Genomic DNA, 17992 nt, shown 5'->3' with positions numbered 1-17992 from the left:
TAACAGACCCCAGTACTAAAAGAGATTCTTTTGTGTATATTCTTGTAAAAATGAACCTAGCAAAGAAGTCCTAAAATGTATTGCCAGCTATGCGAATTTTTGAAATAGTCCATTCTTTCAAAATTTGTGGATGCAAGAGAAATACTTGGAGTTAAGAAAGAATTTCCTTTATGCCTTTTTTCCTGTCAGCCTTTGCACTAGAATGAAAGGCTGGACCAGGTGATCTTTCAAGGTCCCTTCCAACCTGGACTATTCTATATTTCTATGAAATGGTCATTGTATACTGATTTCTTCTGCTTAATAGATATTGATTAAGAAATCATTGCCCTCTGTAAATCTCCTTTCAGGCAAAAATGAAAATTTGGTGCCCATTTGGTCCTCACTGGAATAGCAGCTGTGTGTCTCAGCTACCCATTTTCCCCCTGCAAAGGAGTAGTGTTCAAACTAGGTTTATTCTTCTGATTATGCTATCAGTTAAGTCTATAATAATACTTCATATTTTCTTTTTGTGATAGCAAGTGGCCTGACAAACAGAAAAATAATGAAGACCAAATGCTATGTGTGTGCGTGTCTTATTAACCATAGTTAGCAAGGATGTGAACAAGAACACATTATTTCAGTCTCTTGCAAGTTTTCTGTAAAAAGTCTAATGCTTTAATTATGCTGATAACACACCTCATTCCTGTATCTCATGGTCATATTGTGAAGCTGAGGCCCCAAAAAATACCAGTGGAAAAGATTCATCATAATCTCTGCTCTTCATTCAGGAAGAACATAAGATTTTGGATGGACCTGAAACAAAACCAGAGAAAGTGAATTTTGAGCAGAAGCTGGCCCATCCAGCGTTCCTGGGAGAATAATGCGGCAATTGCTGTAGACAGAGCATTGATTGACTCTGCACAGGGTCCAAAAGGAACATTATTACATACTGTATTTTCCTATCTACCTTCATTGTCCCTTGTAGCTCACCACACTTACTCATACAACTGACTTCTTTTGTAAGTAATCCTACAGTAACTGTACTATTATCGTGGGAAGTGACTGTACTATTATCATGGAACTCAAAGAAATCATAAGCCAATTTGTTTCCACAGACCCAGAAGTACAACGGCTTCTTGGTCATCTAGATCTGTAGCAGTAACTTGAGACAAAAAGGCACAGTCAAGGCTATGGTATGCCATACAACACGGGTAAATGGAAGCACGTGCTGAATGCATTTTTGCATAATAGAAGTTTTTAAGCCATGTGTAGCTTAAAATTATTCAGAATCTTTAAAAGTAGCATGCAATGTTCATGTTCTTCTCATTTGGTTCTATTTTTATAATACAACATCAGGACCTATCCTGATCCTATCCAATGATATGTGAGTAAAAACAAAGAAAGAAAGAAAACTGGCAGCTTCAGAATGGTAAGTCCCTATCAATGCATGTAGATTTTCAGGTAACATCATAAGAAATTAGATTTTATTTTCTAACAGTGACCCACTGCAAGAGTCATTTAACATCACATTTAATATAATTTTAAACTGACCCAGCTCCAGGAATTAAAAGCTATGTCAGAAATAGATACTACAGGAATCATTGGCCAGCAATACTTCAGAAAATGCAGGAAACACTAGATGTACCTGAAGCTTTCACATGTCAGCTGCTAACACACAAACTCCTTCAGCAAACAGTCAAGTAGTGACAAACGTGTGATAGAGAGGCTGGAGGACACCCACAAGAACTCTTAGCAGTAAGGGAAAAACTAGTCACTCACAGCATCTGGCCTAACACTACAGGACAGACTAGAAAGAGCTAGTTTCTGCTCCTGGACAACATTACTGGCCATTACCATCATCCTGTGTGGAGATAAGCAAGGAGCACAGTGCTAGCAAATAAGTCAGGAGCCCTTTTCTTTGCTCTGCTGTTCTTTGTTGGGCTTTTGGAACAAATGGGCAGGAAAGAGGGTGAAATAGCTGCCTCCCAATTTGCATTGCAACACACCCCATGGAAGTGAGAAATAAGACCAGAAAAAAAATGTAGGGAGAAATGGGAGCGTATACACATAGAAAGCAAGGATAATTCTGGAGATTATGGATGAGGGACAAGGGATAAAAAGGAGAACATTTGGACCCGCTGAGCAAGGAAAAGTGTGGGAGAATGAGATGCGAATAGGAGAGCCCAGGGAGGGACAGAGAAAAAACTGGTACAAGGGGAGATTAAAGATGTTACAAAAGAGAGTAAACAGAAGAGCAAATGCTCCCTCTGCCCAAAGCTGAGGAATCTCACCATATTCTTTACTGTCAGCAATGCACATAAACCCCTCCCACAATCCCCACACCCTAACCTGGATCATTTGGAGAGCTACAGTCTGCTACTACTGTGTAGCACTTGGTTCATTCCATGGAAGGTGTTTGGATGGCAGATGTAATTGTTCCTGCTGATGAACTCTTATTGATGGCAACTTAGTGTAACACTGGGCATTTCTGAAGGCTTTTCTGGAGTGGCTGGTTTTGGGGTTTTTTAAGAGTCCCAGAAATCCCCCTCTCTCAGACATACATATATAGAATTAAAGTATGATTAGCTGTAAAGTTGCCCATGTTATAGTATGGAGGCGTTGAAGTTGCTTGCAGCACTTTGTAAGGCTTCCTCGCGTGTAAGCACTATGATCCTTCCTTCCACCATCATGATCTAAGTACTGCAGAACCCAGACATATGTTGTACCTCCTCCATTGTACTACTTGTATTTCCATGTACAGCATCCTGAGGTCTTCACCATATCCACTTCCATGCCAGCCAGCTACTTCTGAGACTGCCTGCTGCCCTGCTGCAAGTTCAAAGCATACACTTAATCTAACAGAAGAGTTTAAGCAGCTAATCCACCATCTTTCTGATCATCTTGTTTAAGACATTGAGAAATTTACTAAAGATGAACAAAGCTTTCTAAAAGAGGAAGCAGGCTTGATTTTAACACAATTATTTTAGCTAAACTGGAGGTTGCATGCTGGTGCAGAGACAAGGCCCGTAGCTCATGGCCTAGGAATCAGTTGTTGAGGTGGATTCGGTACATTTTTGCATCTTGTCTTCTTCGAAGTTCTTCCAGCTCTTTTACTGAGACCTTGAGAACATTGCCAGTTATAACATTGGACATAGCAGATCTTTAAGACCTGTTCCTCTCTGAATAAGGGCAGATCCTGACAAACAATAAGCAGCTTTCTCTGCCCACCCAAACCATCAGGAATAAATGGAGCAAAATCTGTTTCCAGACCTGAGACCAATGCATCCTGCTAATGACAAAGCAAGAAGCAACAGCTACAGATTCCTGAGAGAAAGGAGGTTTCAGTACATTAAATGGTCCAATTTTAAACATGAGATGCCCTGCATAGCTAAGGGTCTCTTCACTCCCCCCAACACCCTTTCCAGACAGCCAAGTTTGGCATGTTCCACACTGGGGGTTTCTCTCTGCCATCCATTTTATAATACTCCACACCTGGGCTGCCCCTTAATTGATAATGTAATTATCAGCATAGTCATATTACTTCACACTAAGCATTTTCAACCATTTATCACAATGTTGATCTTTATTTTAAATATAAATCAGGCAATCATTTATGTCTTTTATGTTCTTTGTATTTATTCAAGAATATTTAACTGTAGACAAAAGGTGACTTATTCATTATTCATCCTGAACAAGGCAAGTATGGCAATTTGAAAAGCCTGACATTTGAGCTTTTTGCCAACACTAGCAAAATTATATCCTTCCCATTGTAAATCAATGAAGTGGAATCATTGTGCACAAAAGAATTAAATTGCCTTGTCACTTTAATAAGGCCACCTTATATACAACCTTCAGCCAATGCCATTGTGCAGAAAAAGGGTGCATCCTTTGCCTCAGCTGCCTCAGATCTCAGTAGGCTTTCCAATTAAATGAACATCCTCTTAGTCTTTCACTCCACTCCACTCTTTCTCTTTTTTGAGAGGTGATGTCAGAATGTCATAGGCATAACTTGCTATCAGTGGCATGCACACATCAATGCGAATTAACTTCCTCCAACTCCTGCTTTCTTTTGGCAGCCTTTTAAACTTGTTTGTCAATTCCAAAATGATGGAACTCCAAGAAAGGGGATTTTTTTTAAAAAAAATTGTTTACTGGGCTTGGATGAAAGCTGCAAATAGCTATCTGCAAAACAAGAAAACTATACAAATGTGAGAATCCTTTGCCGGCAATGTAGATAATGTAAAATGGCAAAGAAACAACATGTCCAATCAAGCAGAACACAAGTGGCGTATGCCAGAAAGAGAACAACTTTGTGTGTTCTCACTTCATAGGCTAGGACCCTATTATTACAATCAGACCTGATTTTTTCCATCTAACACCCCTTGGATGCATTTTACCCTGAGAGTGGAAACCTTTAACCAGCCATTTCCAGGCTTTTAAATTACTATCCAGAACAGCTATTTCATAATTCAACAACAGATGGCTGTCTATAATAGTCATATGCCTGCCCCTTCCTTTCAATCGTAGCATGCAGAGGTTGAAAGAGTAACTTCAGCCTGGATTTTTCTCAGAATCAGAGAAATGAAAACGATGAGACAACGCTGCACATGCCAGCAGCCGAAACACAGCAGTGTGAGCAAATCTTGATATTTGAAAACATACTCAAAAGTCTGCAGCATTTCAATTGTTTTGGAGTCTGAATATTTTGTCCTGTTTTGATAGTTAGCTGAAAGGTGCATGGTAAAGATAAAAAAAACATCTAAGTATAGAAACAGTGACAACATTCTTGCTGTTGTTAACATTTTGAGTTTAGTCAGAAAACGTTAATAACAAATGACCTTTTTTCTGAAGGGTATTTTAAGGAAACCAAGCAATTTTCTGTAATGTGGTTACCATAGTGATTGGCCCTCTAAAAAGACCAGGGAGAAAAAAAAAAAAAAAAAAAAAGATGTACATCTGTAATCAACCAGCTACTGCAACAACAAATGGTCTGATAAAGCAACACTTTGAGTTTAATTCCAAGCCGGAAAGATACTGGCTTTTGAAGTTAAGTATAAAAGAAACTATTTATGGGTGGAAAATAGGTCCTCTAGTAACTATTACAGAACATTTGTGATGACTCAGAAGGGATTTTCCTTGAAAAATACATTAGTGCACAATAGATCAATTTTTTTTCTTAGAAACTACTTCATCATCTGTACTTTACTGAGTCATTCAGAAAAAGAGCTCAGCAAGCACCTGGGGATGACAAATAGGAACATCTGCCTCCCCCAGTCACTGTCTCTTGCCTTTCTCAGAGCATACCTAGAAAATAAGCAGTTAAAAGAAGTGCTATGGTTTTAAACTTTTCTGCAGCTAGACTTATAAACTAACACCACAAATGTTTTAGTCTACCTGTCTAGGTAAGGTTGGTGTATTTAAGATATTTAAGGGCAGGTATTTCAAATCACCTATTACAGAATATATAAACGGACAGAACATTACAGAACATTTAATTTTGGGTTTAAATGTCAAATTATAAGTTTTAAAACTTCAACTACCTTCCCAATTCTCTTCACTGTTACTTGACTCTGGGAAAAGACCATGAATGTGGCATTTTCCATGCTAAAGTTCCCTGGAAGCCTAATGTGCCAAGCCTGCCCTTATACAAAGAAGCTCTTGCCATGGTGAGATGCTGCAGCCTGAAACCATGTAACACCAAGAACCAGATATCCCTCCCTTCATAACCTTCAAGGCTTGGGACATGTCTAACAAACCCCGGCACAGCAGAGGCAATACTAGGTGATTTCTTGCTTTGTTTTAAAGCATCTAGAATCACATTATAAAAGCAAAAGAGTGACCCTTTTCTAATTGTTAACAATACAGCACAGAATAATAAACACATCATAGCAGCTCACCTTCATGCACAGGCATAGGGCTACTTCTCAGCTGGGACATCCCAGAGCAAGGCTGTAGGGCCAAGGCTCACCTTGGAAAGTCAATTCAACTCTTCCCTGTGTTCAGTTGTAAGCATTTCTTGGGTTGCTCTTTGGTCTGGGTCTCCTCCTGACACACCATCAGCCCAGAGGCAGGTTCTTCTCGCTTGGTCTAGAACACCTGGCAGTGCCACATCCAAATGTCTGTTGACCACCTCCAGCTTCCTTTATAACCAAGGGAGACAGGCATGTACACAGAACAATTTACCTGGCCAAAATTAGTCTCAGGTACAATCACTTACATTATAAAGCTTCCCTGTGCACCCACAAAAGAGCACAGAGAGACAAGAGCAGTTGGGGACAACCAAGTAGTACCTTGCCTGACTACTTAGAGGTCCATCCCAGGGGACATCAGCCACATCCACAAGCCCAGAGGAGCCCAGAGGCACAATGGTGAGCATGGGGAACCCTATCTCAGGACTGTCCCAGGAGACCCTCAGCCCTAGTGGCCAGGAGTGAAACCTAGCAAGATGGGTCACTGCCCGAGCACCCTTTCGACCAGGAGTCCTCAAACTATGGCCCACAGGCTGGATACAGCCCCCCAGGGTCCTCAATCCAGCCCCTGGTATTTACAGAACCCCCTGCCCTGCCCCCCCCCCCGGGGGTTGGGGGGGGAGGGAACCAAGCAGCCGCAGATGACTGCCTGCCACTTCATCCGCGCACTGGCCCCCTGGTTAAAAAGTGCAAGGACCCCTGCTTTAGACTAAGGGGTAACAGATGCCTAAGGGTGGGACATATTACGGGATGCAAGGGAAAAGTATTTTAGGCTTTCCTAGGACTTACTATGGCATGCTTAGAACAGGAACCAAAGGTGGAAAATGAAGGCATCTAGGGGATCTGGGGAGGAACAACGTGGGAAAAGAGGGATAAGCAGATAAAAAGGGAGGGATGCGCGTGAACAGGGAGCTGGTCAGTACACTTGCCTGGCCATGCCCTTTGCCTGATCAGTGCCTACTGCCCTGTTCCCTAATCACATTCCTTTCTCCTTTCCTGGGGGCGAGCTCTCTGTTCTCTGTGCATGTGTGCGTTAGGGGATCCGAGTGCAGCAACCAGGGTGGGACCCCAGGTCACAGGGGCCTGTGGGTCTGCGGTGGCAGCAGCTGCAGTGAGCGTGGATGTGCTGGTGAGTGAGCGATCACTAGCAAGGATACCTGTGAGTACGTGAAGCCATCTGGGAGCCAGGTGTCTGTCTGTGTCCAAGGGTGAGTGTAGAAGAATGAAGCTGGGTTAATTAGCATTGATGACATACAACTGTGGGCTGGCTTCAGGGGCAGCGGGTTGGCTGATGTAGGTAAGGTGCAGGTGTGGCTGGTTCTGTTAAGGGGTTGAGAGTCAATGAAGAGAGAGCAGCTGAGGAAGAAGCAGGAGAAGAGATGGTGGGCTCTGGATGAGGTGAGGACAAGACAGCAGAGGGACTGGCATGAAGAGTGTGTTGGTATGAGATGGTAAAAGAAGACCTTGTTGCAGCTTGATAGTTTGGAGAGTGCTGTGGGACCAGGGGAGTTCCACCAGCTGCCAGAGAGACAGTGGGGTCTGGGGGTCTCTAGGAGCAACAGAGAGAGAGAGAGTGTGCATGTGCATGAGCATGCCTGTGTGTAGGCTCATGTGTCGAGGTGCCAGCAACATACTCTCACTAGTGACTCCCCCATCCTGCCCAGCCAGAGAGGGGAGTTAGGGTGAGGCTGCTGTGCTGCCTGTGTTCATGTGAGTGCTCCGCATGTCTGTCTGTGTTGACCTGTGTGGGCAGCTGTGTATTTTTACATATGTGGTGTGTACATGTGCTCTATTTGCATGTTTCAGCATGCACCCCCAGTAGAGCCTTCCTACTGGTTGGACCTGGGAGCATATAGCTGTTGCAGCATCACCTCTCTTGGGCTGCCGGATCTGTCCCTATTTTCCTGACATAACGCATCCTAGTTTCCTAAAAGAAAAATTCTACTTTTTATATTGTGGACCACACACCTGCAAGCTAAATTTGGGTCATGCAGTACATCACCTGTTAACTTCTGGCAGCATCTTTATCAATTTGGATTCATGAACATCTCAACCATTTCAGCCCTACTCCACAGAACTAGAAGTGCTTGTTAATTCTGTGCAAATGTGGTTGATGGCTAGGTGTGAGCCAGCCCACTTTGGAAGCAGCACAGCTATGTGAACTTCTTGCTGCACCAAAATAAATAATCTCTATATCATCAGAACTTATTAACGTACACAGAGTCCATGCAAACACAACTTTTCTGGTTCCATGTACAAGTAAGTCTGCACAGCATTACAAGCTGTCATATAGACCTACCAATTCCAGCTTTCACTCTCTCTGCATCACACTGGCCCTCAGCTGCTTAAATGATATCTAAGCCAGCTCCCTCAGCCCTTGTGAGTGCACCTCATCAGACCCTATGCACTTATGTATGTGCTGTTTAAGTATTCTCTAACCTGATCTTCTTCTACCAAAGGTAAGTCTTTCTTGCTCCAGACTTGCCCACTGGTCTCTGAGTCCTCGGATTTTTTGAAGGATGATCTTACTATTAAAAACTAAGGTGAAGTATGCATTCGTTACCAGTGGGGTAGACCTCTCCTGAGCTAGGAGGAGGCAATCATTCAATATCAGCCAACTCTCCTGAACCCCTTTATCTCCAGGGCCATCTCCAGGATTATTCCAAGCAGATCCCTGAAGAGGCTGAATTCTGCTCTCCTGAAGTCTGGCTTGTTGTCCAGCTTTTTGACCTGCTTCCTCTTCTGAAGGAAGGATCCTGAAACACCACTTCTTCCAGTTTTCTGAAAAAGCTTCATCTTCTGCTTCTTCCTGATCAGGCCGCGTATAGCAGACACCCACTGCAGTGACACCCATGCTGGTCTGCCCTCTAACCCTGACCCTATAAATTCTAAGCTGGCTCCTCATCCTTTCCTAGGCAGAGCTCCATACAGTCCCACTATTCTCTCTCATAAATGGGAACTCCCTCTCCTTGTCTTCCTAGCACGTTCCCTCCAAAGAGCCTGTTTCATCTGTTGCAGCACTCCAAGCACATGAGCTATTTCACCACATCTCTGTGATCCCCACATGATCATAGCCCTGGAATTGCACGCAGACCTCTAAACCCTTGTTTTTCCTGTACTGCACATATAAGTGTACAGGCAGTTCAGAGAGGTAACCAAATGTGTGCTAATGGCCCAGAAAAGAGCTTTCCCCAGCGTGCTGTCCTGTAGGAGCTTCCTTATTTGTGTATACACTTAGTGTGAGGCCTTTTCAGTCCTGTTTTGTTGTTTACAAGGTCTGTCTTGTCCATATCACCCTGCACCCTTTGCTTGCCAACCCAGTCCGCTGCTTCCTCACTTGAATGTGGTCATCACCTCCCCCTCCTGTCATTCCTAGTTTAAAGATCTTCACACCAGGTTAGCTGGCCTGTTGGCTACAATGCTTTTGCACTCCTTGGTCAGGTGCATGACCTCTCTTCCTAGCAGTTCTTCACCCTCAGATAGATCCCATTCTCATAAAAAAATCTCTGTTGTAGGTACCAGCTGCAGAACTGGAAGACTGAGAAATGGCTACACCTGAGCTGGTTCCTGCTTTTAAGGAAACTAGGACCACCAAGTAGCTCATAATATTTCTTTCAGATCTGTTACTAGAAAAGCTCCTCCTTTTGTGGATTCTTTCTATATTAGGAAAAATAAATATATGCTCTTTCTTTCCACACAACTGCTGATTCCACCCTTACCATCTTGAAGTGGTCTGCTTAGGTTTATTTGGATAGATAACAAATTACATCATCCAGATGTGATGTGACTCTACAGATAAGTATTCTGGGCAAACAGATATGGGGCAGCATTTAGCTTAGGAAAAGAAGAAATCGAAAAACCCTTTCTGATTTCTGACAATAAATATTTGTGACTTTGGACATATTAACAAGAGTCTCTCTGCTGATATGTTGTCACATCTTTATGGAACATGAGTTTCCTAAATAAATAAAACAAAGAAACCCTGAAATTCACCAGGCAGGCAAGCAGCATGATTAACATGGCTGTTAGCTCATGAATACAAGTCAGTGTTTTAACACCAATCACATTATTTTCTTTTCTAGCTATCAATTAACTGACTTTAACAATAACAATTTAATTAGGTAAATGTTCAGAATCTCTATATATTATTTAATCGGGCATTAATGACTAGTTTCTGAGAGTATATCATGCTGCCAACATTGCCATATTAGTTTGATCTGATACTGCTTTAAGTCTGCCTGGATAATTTGATTATTTCGATGTCAAAATAAGTTTGGCGAAAGCATATAATTGGAATGATTGCTAAGGTCTGCTTCTATGAAATTAATATTAATTAAGGATTTATGATTAACCACAAAACAAGTCCCAGTATTTTTTTTTAATTCCCAGGCATTTTTTTTTTAACCAAAATACCATGTTTGTCATTTTCCACAGGAGCTCTTCACACATAGACATAGCAAGCAACAATTTATAGACATCTTTGGGCAGAAATTAATAGGAGGAAGACTTTCAAAAGTAAAACTTGTGCCAGGTAGGACAAAGATGAAATCAGTCAATGCAGGTGAAGTGGGTTATTTAGACTCCTACTGGAGGGCCAAGAAACCTTTTCTAGAAGCGCTTGACCTTACAACATTTACATTTTACCATGCACCAATCCTGTAATAAGCCTATCTGACCCTCAGCTCTCCCAGTCATCGTACAAGCATTAGCAGCTTGCAACATCCAATAAAAGTTTATTTTTAGGTCAATACAAACCACCACCTGTTGTTCCACCTTCACAGTCTCTCCAGCACTACTACAGGCCAGCTGGGATCAGACAGCACAATCCTGAGGTCAGGCTCACACAGCCAGCCCTTTAGAACACAGTAGCTTCTTTTAGCACTGCTCTAACCGCGGCCACCTCAGAGGAAACAGTTTGAGAGAGATTCAATTCCAGACTGAAATGGGTAAATTCAGGTGTCCATGTGTGCTGTGTCTCTAAGATCCCATTGCAGCCAACTGAGATCTAGTCAATACAGTCCTATTTACCCTAGTAGTTGCAAATGTATGGGTAACTGAAGCCTAAAGTGGAGCTGAGGCAGCACTGAACTGAGCAAATGTGGGTGTCTACTTGAGGCAGAAAAGTGGAAGCAATGGTCCCAAGTCACTTGCAAACACAGCGGACTGTGACCCAGCAAGACTGGCTAAATTGGTACATCTGTAACTTTTGTGACTTCACAGCAACACTTAGGGACGTGTCTGGGAGGTCTTTGTTAAGGGATATAAAGAGTTTGAGTAAGTTGTTCACGCACAGAAACCTAGCACCATTTGAGATGTCCAAGGCATCTGCACAGAGCAGGCAGATAGGACATGACCTGCAGGAGACTCATTTCCTTCTGCCCGATTCCGAATGTTGGGGCAACTGAGTTAAGCCTTGAGTTATGCCTCAGTGACTAGACTGGGAATTTAGATAATAAGCTTACATGGAGAAACCTGTTTGAACAAGGAGCAAACCTTACCTTTGAGCTCAGGATGTGCAGCTTGCAGAGACCCAGGATGCCAAAGGAGCAAGGAAGGGACAGGTGACAGGCAAATATTTAAGGGGGAAGACGACAGGATAGACAAATTCCAGCTTTCTAAAGCAAGGGGGGAAAAAAGAGTCATTATACAGATTTTGTATTGTTTGAAATGTGGTACAGCCAGAATTTTAGGAAGCAAAGCTTAAAGCTATCCTCCAGAATTGTCATTTCAACACATGCATGGCCAGTCTCTGAAAGCATAACAATACCTGAGGCCCTAGATGAGGGGAGGGTAGATCCCTCTGGACCACAGACAGGGATTTCTGAACCTCACTTATGACATCTTTTTCTCCTTAACATCAGCACAAATATTTATAAAGATCAGAAGAAAAAGAGCATCCTGGGCTAGACTGCAAGAGCACTAAAGGAAGAGTAGGAACATTAAGGAGACAGAATGAGGTCAATTCCAGCTTTATAGCATCAGTAGATTTACAGATAAGAGATCGGTTTAAGGAGGGGAGTCTGGGGTCACAGATGATAAAAGTTACCACTGTTGGCAATAAATCTGATGTGCAAGGCAAGGACAGTACTGGAGCCCCAGAATCAGCAAAATTTACTTTTCTAGGAGTTTGGTCTCTGAAGTAGGCTCTTAAACCTAATCTCTCTTCAACAGCCTTGTCAGGGATGAAGAGGCATCTCACATGGAAAGTGATTTACAAATCAGAAATGTGAAAAGTCAGTTTCTGCAGTCATTCATCAAATGAAAAAAGAAATACACAGGAGAAAGATACACTTGAACTGCTAATATTTAAAGAGTATAATAAGTACAATAAGCAGGAATATTGAAAATGAGAGTATGAACAAAAAGGAAGATAAAAGCAGGCCTGTTACAACATACATTTACAGGGTTTTAATTTAGCCTGTGTCTGGCAAATAAAGAGGAAAAAAAATTTCTATTTGTCTCCAAAGTCCACCAAAAAAACCCCAGACAGGTTAAGAGCCTTTCATTTTTTTGACTAAGGTTGGTGTCATTAATGGTTACTGCATGTCTTTAGGCTTATTGGGAAAAGACACAACAAAAGAATTCCTGAAAGAAATGTGGAGCTTTTTTGTTTGTTTGTTTTGAAAAAGGAAAACAAGAAGGCTGGAAGAACTTTCAGGAGACAAGAAGAAAGAAAGAGTGCCAACAGAGGAGGCAGTATGGGAGAAGGCACCAAAACCATTCACCATACCCCAGAAGCACAGCTGAGTGTGCAAGAACCATAAAATCCTGCTTCAGAGTAAGAGGATGGGTTGGTTTGGGTTTGAAAATAAACAGTTAATTTTCTTCATAGTTGCTACTATAGGGCTATGCTTTGGATTTGTGCTGGAAACAGCACTGTTAACACAGGGATGTTTTCACTATCGCTGAGCGGCGCTTACAAGCATCAAGGCCTTTCCTGCTCCTCACCAACCCCACCAGCGAGCAGGCGGGGGGGAGGCACAAGGAGCTGGGAGGGGACACAGCCGGGACAGCTGGCCCCAACTGACCCAAGGGGTATCCCATACCACATGGTGTAGTGCTCAGCATGTAGAGCTGGGGAAAGATGGAAGAAGGGGGAACATTCAGAGTTATGACATTTGTCTTCCCAAGAGACCATTAATGTGTGATGGAGCCCTGCTTTCCTGGAGATGGCTGAGCATCTGCCTGCTGGTGGGCAGGAGCGAGTGAATTCTTTATTTTGCTTTGCTTGCCTGTGCATCTTTTGCTTTACTTATTAAACTGTCTTTATCTCAACCCACAAGCTTTCTCACTTTTACCCTTCTGATTCTCTCCCCCATCCCACTGGGGTGGGAGTGAGCGAGCAGCTGTGTGGGGCTTAGTTGCCAGCTGGGGTTAAACCGCAGCAGTGCACCTGGCCAGCATTTAAAAATTAACTCAGGGGCAGGAAAGAGGACTGAGGTGCAACCCAGCCCTCTTCCCGTGGTATTTTTCTCCTTACAAACCTGGAATACATACAATATCATAAGTTCACCATTTTGATCAACATAAAAGAGGGTACGTAGGCTTGAAAAGCAGATGTTCTCCCAGAAAAAGAGACACCATATCAAAATCATGTGTCTGACCTGAAGGCATTAGAGATACCATCAAACATGGGTTGTCCCCTCTTAACATTCCATACAGGTAAGATTTGTAGGGAAAGATAATACCTTTTATAACACTATCTGATGTACCTGGAAAATAAAGAGAGGAGCTTTTAGGCATATAACCTTTCTTCAGGTCTGAAGAGGCAGCTCACTTCTGGCTATAAAGACAGAATGAGCACAACACCTCTGAGTTTAAATTAAGTATGTTAATTAATTAAAGCAGTTCATACCCATGGATCAGAGGGAGGCTGTCGGCAAAAGCGGAAACCTAAGGCAAAGAGCAATAAAAAAAGAGGTAAATATGGAGGGCAGAGACTGTAAAAGCAGTACAGTGTAACAAAAATTGCAGTGTGGAAAAACCCATTATTGTTGCCAATATTTGGTTTAAGTTGTGTAACAGGAAGAATAACTTCAGGCACTATTCAGTCACAAGTAAACAGCAGAACGCTCCATTTCCACAGCCCCACAGCTCACCCCCCCAAACATTTCTAACACCAATAGAAGATGTTATAACCAAGTTCACAACTTTCCCCCATGCAGGAATTCTCCAACGTCTTTGTTGAAATTAATGTCCATCTCACTTTGTACTCTCATAAATAATAATTAAAAAAAAAAACCAACAAAACACACCACCACCACGATTCTTTGTATTTATGAGTACTAGAGGTCTATAGAGATCTGTATTATCACAGGTCCAAAATCACTAACAATTCCCTCACATGTCCCAGAGAACTCTATTTAAAGTGAATCTATTAAAATAGTGACCAGTACCTTCTAGACAAATGCCTTTAATGGATGAATAAGGAAACTCAAAATATTTTTAGCGGATTTTATTGGTGTTAGGAATATTTTAGGAGCTATGTAGACAGCAGTCAGTGTGACAGTCAGAAGGTTCAAAATGCTTGTGTATAGTTTTGTGCTATATGGAGATGCAGGATTTAATCATCAGTGGAATTCTTAATCTCTGTTTTGATTATTTGATTTATATTTGATTTCTGCAAAAAAGGACAGTATTGTTAGAGGGGTAAGAGCTCCTCACTAACCTTCTCTTCTAATACTTTAGTGTGTAAGGACAGCAAAGTGGGCTAGAATGGCTGTCTTCAGGCAAGACACGGGCTGAAGATTAGTTGCACCCAACCCTCCACCAGTGTCGTGGTTTAACCCAGGCCAGTAACCAAGCACCACGCAGCCACTCACTCACTCCCCCTCACCCAGAGGGTTGGGGAGGAGAATCAGAAAGGAACGTAAAACTTGAGGGTTCAGATAAGAACAATTTCATATGTAAAGCAAAAGCCATGCATGCAAATAAAACAAAGCAAGGAATTCATTCATACCTCCCACCGGCAGGCAGGTGTCCAGCCATCCCCAGGAAAGCCAGGCTACGTCACATGTAACAGTTACTCAGGAAGACAAATGTCATAATGACGAATGAAGCCCCAACCCCCCCCCCCCCCCTCCTTCCTTCTTCCCCCAGTTTGTATACTCATCATAACATCCTATGGTATGGAATACCTCTTTGGCTAGTTTGGGTCACCTGTCACTAGCTACTAAGAAGAAAACTAACTCTATCCCAGCTGAAATCAAGACAAACAGTTACAAATGAAGGCCAGAGTGAGACAGAAATTGTCTCCGCATCCACACAGGAGGAAATGGTAGGGCAGAAGATATATCTTCTACCACAATTGTCTGGCATCAAAAGCTGGGAACACTGTGCCCACCTCCTGTGGTCTTGCAAGGACATAATGGACTGCCTTTGCTCTACACTGAAATCTAGCTCATAGTTTATATAAACGTGAACAAGTTTAGCCTATCATAAATTGCACAAATAGCAACAAGGAAAGCCACATCATTGCTACATTACCAGGGAGCAAGAGACAGGCGCTAAGAAAAACAAGTCTAGGGAGGATTCGGTTTGAGATTCAGTCATCTGAATCTAGGTGCTAACATGAGCTGGGTGCCTAAGCTCCCATTATAGCCAACAGAGAGATAGGACCGGGTTCAGTGGTTTAAATGTGGGTGTCCAGTAGCACGTGAGATGAGATGGGTTTTCTGACTGGCCTCCAGCAGAGCAGAGATTTCCAGTAGGTCCTATAAGATATCTACACGAGGCTGACAGATGTCTGAAATATGCTGGGGCACCAGATTTGGCAAGATATGCTTATATTTAGGTAAATGGATCAAGTTCCACTAATCAGAAGAGTAATGGGACCCCAGAGCAAGGTTCATCTCACCTCAAAATCACCAGCAGACGTCAAATGGCTGGATGGCTCTCTAGGCTCCACAGACTATATTGACTTGCTATCAGGAGAGCTTGGACACCTACCACATGCACAAAGCTGCCTACATTTAGATGTCTTAATTGTAGCTGAACTGCACAGTCAGGGCAGGATCCAGCTGCCTAAGCAACTCAGGCCCATCCAAAAGGACACAAATAATTTTTCTCAAAGCCTCCCTTCAGTAGGATAAAGTTATAATCAGCCTGTCATCCTTTTTCCATGGCTGAAAGGAGTTAGTTGCATCAAATCACCATCCAAGTTTGTAAGGCAGGATACTCAGAATACCTTTGTTGTGGCTTACCACACATGTAATTCTCATACCTTACCTTTATTCTGTATGCCCTGGGCGGGCAGCACAGACATTTCTGGGGATTAAAAAAAAAGAAAAAAGAAAAAAAAAAGTTTAATATCTGTGAAAGCCTCTATAAACCTGAAATCAGTTTATATACGGTATTAATTCAATTTTGCCAATGACATTCTCTTTATAAAGTAAAAGCACTCACCTGCTGTACATAAATACAGCGAAGACAACCAGGACAAGCATTATCAAGCTGGCGAGACCCCTTCACATAGGCTGAAAAACAATTACACTTTGTCACCTATAACTCCTCAACATTATTTCTTCCTCCTCCTTTAAATAATGATGGCAGCAACTTGCAGATTACATGCAGGAGTGGCACAGACAGTGTGCATTTAGTGACATGTTTAATATTAATTTTCACAGGAACAGCTTTTCTTTTGCAACATATGCCACCTTTTCAAAGTTAGAGATGCTTATAGGGTATTATTTGAACAGATATTAATAGTTTGGATCCTTAGCTGAGACTTCCTTTTAGTTTTCCTTAAGTGAAGAGTCTGGTCTCCACACTTGACTTGCAACAGGGCAATTATCTTAAATAGAAAATGAAGAAGTGGCCAGTTTGTTTGAGATAATCACAGAAACAAACACACAGAGAAATCATGCTTTCAGCTCTTCACAAGTTTGTGGGTTGGTTGTTTTTTTTTTTTTTTTTTCCTGCAATCTGAAAGATAATTCTACCTTTCAAACCCTCCACAAAGTCATACTTTTTAGGCTTGCTCATTAAGGAAAATAAAACTTGAAAACCTTATACTAAAAGGTATGATGCCAAATAAAAGAGTTCTGAAACATGTCATTACAAATACTAGTAATATTGTTATCCTAACTGCCACGACATTTAAAAACACATTTTCTAAAAGGCTGGAGGTTGACCGCTGGAACACTGGCTCACAAAGGCTCCTTAAAACACATTTCATTTACCACAAAGGAATTAAGTGCCTGAATATTTTTGTACTGGCATTTAAATAAAATATGAAGCATTTCAACGTTCTACCTCTATTTACAGCCAAGGCAAAGGGTCATGGGATTCCCATCCTTGCTTTACAGACTCACTTGCATCAGGACAAGGAAGGTTTGAACGCTGTGTCCCCACCAGCTGGCAAATTCCCTAGCTGCTGGGTTATCACACAGTAAGGAAGGACTGCTGCATCCTCCCTGCACAGACAGCACCTGTACTTCTCTACAAACCCGACCTGAAACACTGTTTTATTATGTATCAATCAGTACAATTTATTATGAATCAAGCAGTACAAAATGTCATGTAATTTTCCCTTTTTTGGCCAAAAGAATTCACACAGTTCAATCAGGATGTGAAACTCTGAGCAGCCTCAATGAAGCAGCAGTTTTTGGCAGATAGATTTGTATGAAAAACAATACCCTTTTCTCTGCACAATATTCCTTTCAGCAAAGCCTCATACTGAGTCTGAGTCAAAAGTGCCCTATGCCAGAAGAAGCAACACCATGCACCATCTTCTCGACACTCAGCATGAACCTGCTGCATGGCCAGCAAGTAAATGAAAATAAATGAGGAATTACAGAGAAGTAAATTTTACACAACATGAAATAACCCAGTTCTCAGAAAAGGATACTGAAGCACATGCATACATATATATGTGTGTGTGTGTGTGTGTGTGTGTGTTTCGTGCTTGTTTCACAAAACAAAATTAATTAGGGGGAGAAAAAATAACACGTAAGGGGCAGGTTGCAGCCAGGAAGCTTAAAAAAAAGTATGCTGTAATCTGAAGATGAAAACATGACTATGCAGTTCACTTTGTCTACTGTTTC

At 42.1% G+C, this 17992-nt stretch overlaps 1 protein-coding gene across 1 annotated transcript in view; it reads right to left on the bottom strand.

Annotated features, from left to right (window-relative positions):
• Nucleotides 1-17418, bottom strand: part of LOC308059118 (uncharacterized protein) — a 473234-nt gene extending 455816 nt beyond the window's left edge. Inside the window, exons 1-2 of the mRNA XM_080376044.1 lie at nucleotides 6696-17418; nucleotides 676-6647 (exon numbers count right to left, since the gene is read on the bottom strand). The gene's annotated coding sequence lies outside the window, so the exon portion shown is untranslated. The remainder of the gene's footprint in view (nucleotides 1-675; nucleotides 6648-6695) is intronic.
• Nucleotides 17419-17992: the final 574 nt, after the last annotated feature.

This window comes from Falco punctatus (genome assembly GCF_963210335.1).
Source record: "Falco punctatus genome assembly, chromosome: 2".
NCBI classification, from domain to species: domain Eukaryota; kingdom Metazoa; phylum Chordata; class Aves; order Falconiformes; family Falconidae; genus Falco; species Falco punctatus.
The sequence above is the reverse complement of the archived record's forward strand: the minus strand, read 5'-3'. Positions and strand labels throughout refer to the sequence as shown.